General features: G+C 34.6%; 1 protein-coding gene and 1 long non-coding RNA gene across 3 annotated transcripts in view; one reads left to right on the top strand and one right to left on the bottom strand.

Annotated features, from left to right (window-relative positions):
- The window catches only part of LOC128249198 (uncharacterized), a 97,966-nt gene that overhangs the window by 44,611 nt on the left and 45,855 nt on the right, over positions 1–7,500 (top strand). The window lies entirely within an intron of this gene.
- LOC106870943 (uncharacterized) overlaps positions 1–7,500 on the bottom strand; it is a 37,017-nt gene that overhangs the window by 20,179 nt on the left and 9,338 nt on the right. The window contains exon 2 of one of the 2 annotated variants that reach the window (XM_089360993.1): positions 2,332–2,399. The exons of the other annotated variant lie outside the window; for it this stretch is intronic. The gene's annotated coding sequence lies outside the window, so the exon portion shown is untranslated. The remainder of the gene's footprint in view (positions 1–2,331; positions 2,400–7,500) is intronic. 2 annotated transcript variants of the gene reach the window in all.

Below are 7,500 nucleotides of genomic sequence, written 5' to 3'. Positions count from 1 at the left end.
TGCATAAGAATAATTCTCTTCTTTATGATTTAATTACACTCTCCCCACAAATTTCAGGCTTTGTTCCTGTCGTAGAAAGGATTATTATTATTACCATTGTTGTTCTGATGACAAACGGATGAAAACTGAAAGTATGTATGTATATATATAAGTATATATGTATATAAGTATATATATATTCCCAACCGATGCAACTTCTCTTTTAGGCGCAGGCGTGGTATGTATGAGGATAGAAAACTCCGAATTACCCGTTCTTGTTTTCTTTGTATCGTCTGTCTGGATGTTTTGCGTTCTTGTCCCATTTTTGTATTGTGTGTATATATATATATATATATGAAGAAAAGCAGAGAAAGATGAATATGACTGACAGACTATTCCTATAGCATTATAACGTTTCAAAGTGGTGAATGAGAAGGAAAGTGAACACGTGAACGAAAACTAAATGGAAAGTAATGATAAAAATATAAATGAAGGTGAGAATATTGACCTTAAAACTAAATGAAAACTAGGAAGACAGAAAAAGGGAACAGATATAAGAGAGAGAGAGAGAGAGAGAGAGAGAGAGAGCTGAAAGTTTTAAAAAGAAGGATATCATGTAGAAAGGAAAAGAAATAAAATGGTATGGGCAAACGAAATATAGGAGAAAGGTTGCCATCCATAAAGATACGTCTTCTGTAGAAAGATATGGCAAACTTAATGCAATTCCTTATGTTGAAAGAAAGACCTTCAAACAATTACGAGAATTGTTTGTCAAAACTCATGAGAAAATTGACTGAAGACTTGGTAAATTGGATCGCAACTAAATATTGCGCTTAATAAGATAGAGAAAATACAGGATTTTATATTTTAAAATTATTTTTCCTAAGGTAGCAACCTTATGAAAGGTAATTTTCAAATTCCAAGATATATGACGAAACATCTAACTCTCTAAATAAATTTTCGAGAGAAATTGAATATTTATGGGTACACACGTGTACCCATTACTGCGCATTTCATAAATGTTTATATCTTGTTTCTGCGAATAGGAAGCACGAAAATATAAACCTTCCTCTCAAAAGCTGTCTATAGCGCTGAATTACAATATCAACTAAAATTTGAATAAACAGAGACAGAGCGTTAAATGTAATGCATGGTGAATAGTTATCCAAACTCTCTGCATATTGTATTTCGTTTTACACAAACCCACGCACACACACATACACACACACAATCACTCAGACTCTCTCTTATTCTTTCTCATCCATTCCCTCTCTCTCTCTTTCTTTCTTTCTCTCTCTTTCTTTTTTTCTTTCTTACTCTCTCTCTCTCTCTCTCTCTCTCTCACACACATATCGGTATATGTATGTATGTATGTATGTATGTATGTTTGTATTTATGTATGTATGCATGTATGTGTATGTATGTACAACGGGTCCCTGTCAGTTTCCGTCTACCAAATCCATTCAATGCTCAGGTCAGCCCGGATCTATAGTAGACAATACATATCGAAAATATTTTGGAGCAGGGATATCACATTATCGATGGAAATTGGTTCCAAGAGTGGGCCATTGAAGTTAAAATGAGCTTTCATATCACTATGGAGCTGCTTAAGCAAGCTGAATTCAGGACGAGATCGAAGTTTACTAAGAATAGTCCAGAAGTGGTTCTACTAACAGTGTCGTAGGCTTTTGTTAAGAGCTATGCGATGTTCGATATATTTCTCCCGAAGTTGACGAGTAGTAAAGAATATCATATCCATTGCACCACGACCTGATTGAGAACCACGCTGACTTTCCAGGATAACAGGAGGGCATATCTACTTTATTAATCGATTAAGTAAAAGTTTTGCAAAATCTATAGCAACTTCTTCGATCAGGCTTATTCTTCTGTAATTTCCGTACACGGATTTCGATCCTTTTCCTTTGAACTCTGAAATTAGAATAGCGTCAACCCAGTCTTGGGGGACAGGAACACCCGGTTAGATGTCTGATATTAGATGATGGATCGCTAATGTGTATATATAAAGTTAATATATTGGTGCAGGAGTGGCTGTGTGGTAAGAAGCTTGCTTACTAGCCACATGGTTCCAGATTCAGTCCCGCTGCGTGACACCTTCGGCAAGTGTCTTCTACTGTAGCCTCGGGCCGACCAAAGCCTTGTGAGTGGATTTGGTAGACTGTAACTGAAAGAATCCCATCGTATGTGTGTGTGTGTGTGTGTGTGTGTGTGTGTGTGTGTGTGTGTGTTTGTGTTTGTCCTCCACCATCGCTTGACAACTGTTGTTGGTGTGTTTACGTCCCCGTAATTTAACGGTTCGGCAAAAGAGACCGATAGAATAAGTACTCGGCTTACAAAGAATAAGTCCTGGTGTCGATTTGTTCGGCTAAAGGCGGTGCTCCAGCATGGCCGCAGTCAAATGACTGAAACAAATAAAAGAAAAAAATGAAAAGCAGTTTGCAATGTTTCACCAAAACTCGGAGTAATTCGCTGAAGCTTCCAATACGCGCTGGCGCGCTGGCGCGCTCGCTTGTATGTGCGTGTGTGCATTTATGCGTGTGCGATAAATCTGCTACCTGACTTCCTTTTTTATTGATACTTTATCATAAACGTGTCCGAGTGGATTTTGATAGCGCAACTGACATTAGAAACCCTACCCACACCCAAATGCAACCACCTTTCCAGTGAAAGACTTCATTTGAATCAGGTCCATTTAATGAATTTTATTTTTTTTTTGAACGGCTTTTATTTGATTACATCTCTTACATGTCACATCAACCTGATATTTGTATCAAGCACAGAAAGTAAGAATAGGTATTAAAAAATCTTGCTAAAAGCAATTTACACGAACCGTTTTCTTGAGTATTGTTGTGTGCTTTTTATGTATAATGTCAAAAAAAGTAAACTGTCTTACATTCCGTGAATTATAACATGACAATCTAAATATAGAATCATAAGCAGCAACTTACGTTAAAGCTATATCTCAATTAATAAATGTCATAATGATGAAATTTTGAGTAACTCAAGAAATATAGCAATTAACTTGTAGAAATGTATATAGATGACAGGATATTTCAGCGAGGTTTCGTCTAATTTCCTTTCTGTTGATATTGGACGGTAATTGTCCATTAAGAAAAGTGTCCAGAGAAACTAGTAATGCCAAGTAGTTTACCAGATTCTCTTTCAGAAGACTTGCACATTTGAAATAATATTTATTTAATAGAATTTATTTTTTTTCATCTTTGATTTACTCTATTGATAATATATTGCACTCGTCTCACGTTTTGACTGTTTCCAATATCTAGCTTAAAATTTCATCCTCGATTGTATCTGGGAAACAACTTTTTTCTTTTCATTATTCTTATCAAAAACCTTATGGCTCCTTCCTTATAAACCCAAAAGTTATCTCTTCAGCGCAGGGCATATTTTCCACATCAATATTATGTTGAAATGAGAATGGTGAGAGAAAATAGTAGTGTAGTTCAAGAACAAGTATTGGACGTTCGACTGTCTTGTGGTTTTGTTCCAGCTCTTTATATTCTGAGATCAATTATAGCCGGAGTGAATTTTAACTTTTATCCCTCCGAGGGTCGTTGTGATCGACTGGCTCGAAAATTGCTGTCCTTATGCCTAAACTGGAGCAATTGTCATAGGATAAACTTAGTTGCCCCTTGATACAGCAGATGAGTCGTGATGCATTTATGTTCAATGTATTAATTAGTTGTCCTTACACATAAGATATACATTTTAATTGTCCATCTTATATTTAAAAAAATACTATTGTAACGACAGGTTATCACGATAAACCTCCCTACATGTTAATAACCACTAACCTTGAATTTATTTACAGTGGATCCTTTGACATTTGTAACACTTATTAATTGCTATAGACACAGCGTGAGAGAATATAATTGTAGAAGAGATTTGATCATTGCTCAGAATGAGTCTGTAAATTAACGATACTTTTTCACTATATCTAATCACTAAATCATTAAAATCTAACTTCAAGCTACAACATACCATGTTGTTCCCACTACAGCATATATTTTATCATAAGCATCAATGAAGAGTACTATTTTTCTTTTTTGTATGGAATTAATGATCCATATTTCAGCGATTTTAGCCAGATGTTATTCATTATTCTTACTCAACACATGATTATAAGATGTAATATTTCGATTGCATACATATATAAAAGCTATCAGTTGAACATCAAGTATTTCGATAATATAGAAAAAATTCTGTCGCCTTTTTTTTATGATCAGTTGGGAGGAGGGTGCTTTTTCGTTAATTACAGTATAAGAAATCATTAAATTTTACATTTTAATATTTTTCTGTTTTTGCTGATTACTTTATGCCAAAGTGGTTAAGTTCGTTTCGATTTCACCCTTCTAAAATAAGTTTAGATCAGACCCATATCAGACACTGCATGTTGTATGAATTTAAAAAATGGGTTTTCAATAATAGAAACGACAAGAAATCTTCGTTGTCTATAGAAATGAAGCTGTAACTGTTCGGTTATGTGAACGATGGTTTGGCCTGTTTCGCTCGAGAAACTTTTCTCTCCCAGATTCCCCTCGATTTGAACGACTATATTCTGTCAATATTAAGCATCTGAAACCAAAATTGAGTAAAACCCAAAGCAAACTGCAAGAGAGTTAGCAAAACATTTCAACTAAAGTCATAATTTCATCAACGAGCAACTTCATGAACTATGAGATGTGTCTAAATTTGAGCAGTGGATCCCTCACCATCTGCTTTTCATTTTAATCAAAGAGTTTCTTCTACTCATCATTGAAGAGTACACTTGCTACCGAACCTTTCCTCAGTAGAAACATTACTAGTGTTGAAAAATGAATTCTCTAAAATCATACTCAACGAAAATAGCAAAACACTAAGTGTTTTTTGCTAAATACTAAGCACATTGCACTGGATTGCGATACAGTCAACTGAAGAGAACGTAACTAGCTAAAGTATATTCCAAAATCGAATTGTGGTGTTTGAACTTAGTAAATAGAAGGCAAAACAAGTTTTCGGAGGTAAAAATTGACAAACACTAACATAATTGAGGACCGTATACAGATTACCATCTTTATTTATAGAAACATCAAATAAGTTACGCCGTTTTATATAAAACAAAAGCTGTTTCAGTATATCAATATATATTTTACTTTAAATGTAGGATATTCGCACCTCAAATTTAGCTGGACATAGATGGGAGAGTAAGTTTCTAAATAAAACAGTGAGAGAGAAGGAGAAGTGATGAAAGATTGAGTGTAAGAGAAAACAACGCAAGAAAATAGTTCTGCAGCCACAGCTTTATAGTTAAGGTCAGAACATTGACAATTCATTTTCTTCCTTGCGAAAATAACTTCTGCAGCGACAGTTATAGCAATAGCTGCAGTCAAATCACAGATTATCTTTCAGTTACAACGGTATTAGAATACACACACACACACACACACACACATACACACAAACACACACACACATGTATATATATATATATATATATATATATATATATATATATATACACACCATTATAATTCACTATTTTTTATTATTTTTTAAATTAGAAATCTTTTCAGTTATATTGACTTGTTAAGGTCGGCTATGAGCACCACGAAATTCCTCTCTTTTGTTTGTGCCCAGTTAACATCTGATGCAACAATATAGGATAAAATAGCTGGAATTAGCAGTAATTATTCATAGATGTTCGTACAAGCTTTAATAAAGAACTGCTTAATAATAGAATTCTAATGTTTTTGTAAGTATTTCTTAAATAGGTTGATCTTGAAATAATTGGGCATAATTATGATTTTAGAATGAATTATGGTAATTATAATAAGCTAATACGAAACGTCAACGATAAAAAAAATTATCACAACTAAACAGTAGGGTTTGAGACATTAAGACATCAGATCCGATGTCATACTCATTAGATCTGATAGCGTACGGATGATTGATGAATGTTCTTAATAGCCTTAAAAATACTTTTTACTCAATAGAAACTTTTGTCTATTTCTATCTATTTCGCTTTATGCAAAGTGAATTTTCTTGGATGAGAATAAGCGTGGGGCATATATTCCTCAGGAAAATATGTATTCATAAGTTTAAATATGAACAGCAAGTTAATACTTTAGGTCCTCATTTTATATTTTGTGATATCACTCTCATATTCTCTATCTAAATAAATGATATTGGTATATCAATATATATATATATATATATATATATATATATATATATAACCATACATCCATCCATGAACTGAACTTTCTCTCACTCTTTCTTCCTGTTTCTTGAGTAACGCTGCGATGGACTGGCGTCCCGTCCAGCTGCGTTGGGGGGAAAACACATACGCCGTAGAAACCAGGAAACCGGGCCTATGAGCCTGGCTAAGCTTTAATAGATCGCATAAATAATAATACAACCTATAATACACAGATTTTGATATATCTTGATTATAAACTTTTTCCTTCTGTGCCCTTAGTGTTTATCCAGATTTCATTGTAGCGTGCTGGGACTCTACTCCCTGGAGAAGAGATGCGAGAGATATGCAGTGCTATACATATAGAAAATAATGGCGGATCTAGCTCCAAATTTTGAAATTGAAATCTGCAACAATCCCCGAACTGGACGACACTGCACAGTACCAAAGATCCCAGCTTCTCCATCGAGGTTACGAACCCAATATTGTAATAGCTTGGGATTCAAGGGACCTTAACTTTTTAATGCCCTATTACAGAATATCGGGGAACTGTGAGGTGTAGACATGGAAGTCTTCAAAAGACGTCTAGACAGTTTTTTTTTTTATCTGTAATACTGGATGAACCCACATCGCGGCAGGAGGTACAAAGAAGAGCGGCAACGTCCAGCTCGCTACTTCAGCAGAAGCAATATTGGAAAATCCCCGGATGCAGTAAAAGCGATGCACCAGCATGGCCTCAGCCTCTGGCTGAAACCCGTAAAAGATAAATGATATACTTATAAATATGCGTAGTTCTTTATAAATAAAGTTGTTTATAAAATGCCAGCCGAATATTGCTCTTTCGCATAAATGCTTCGATTCGTTTACTCAGCGCAATGGAGTCAGGTTTTTTTAACCAAGTAATGTTACATGTATTCTTTTGTAATCTGACTAAAATACTTGCAACTAATACTTCACAAACACATTAGACATATATGTGAATCAATAGAAATCTATAGAAGCTTATACAATCATATATAGGCATGTGTGAAAGTATGCATATATATAATGTATATATATATATGTATACACGCGCGGGCAAGCGCACAATACGCTTAAACACATATTAATGAGCATATATATTGCATATCTGGCGATAAGTGTTTTATCAAATTACTTGCACGTAGATATTCGAGGAGTGAGACACACAGTTCTGTTTATTTCCATACAATTATTAATCAGTTTGTGTGAGTTCACGCGCGCGTGTGTATATGTGTGTGCTCGTGTAGCTCTATCTCGGTTCCCGTTATATATATATATATATATATATA

This window comes from Octopus bimaculoides, chromosome 12 (genome assembly GCF_046866305.1).
Source record: "Octopus bimaculoides isolate indiv1 chromosome 12, ASM4686630v1, whole genome shotgun sequence".
NCBI classification, from domain to species: Eukaryota; Metazoa; Mollusca; class Cephalopoda; order Octopoda; family Octopodidae; genus Octopus; species Octopus bimaculoides.
This window is presented reverse-complemented; position numbering and strand designations above follow the sequence as displayed.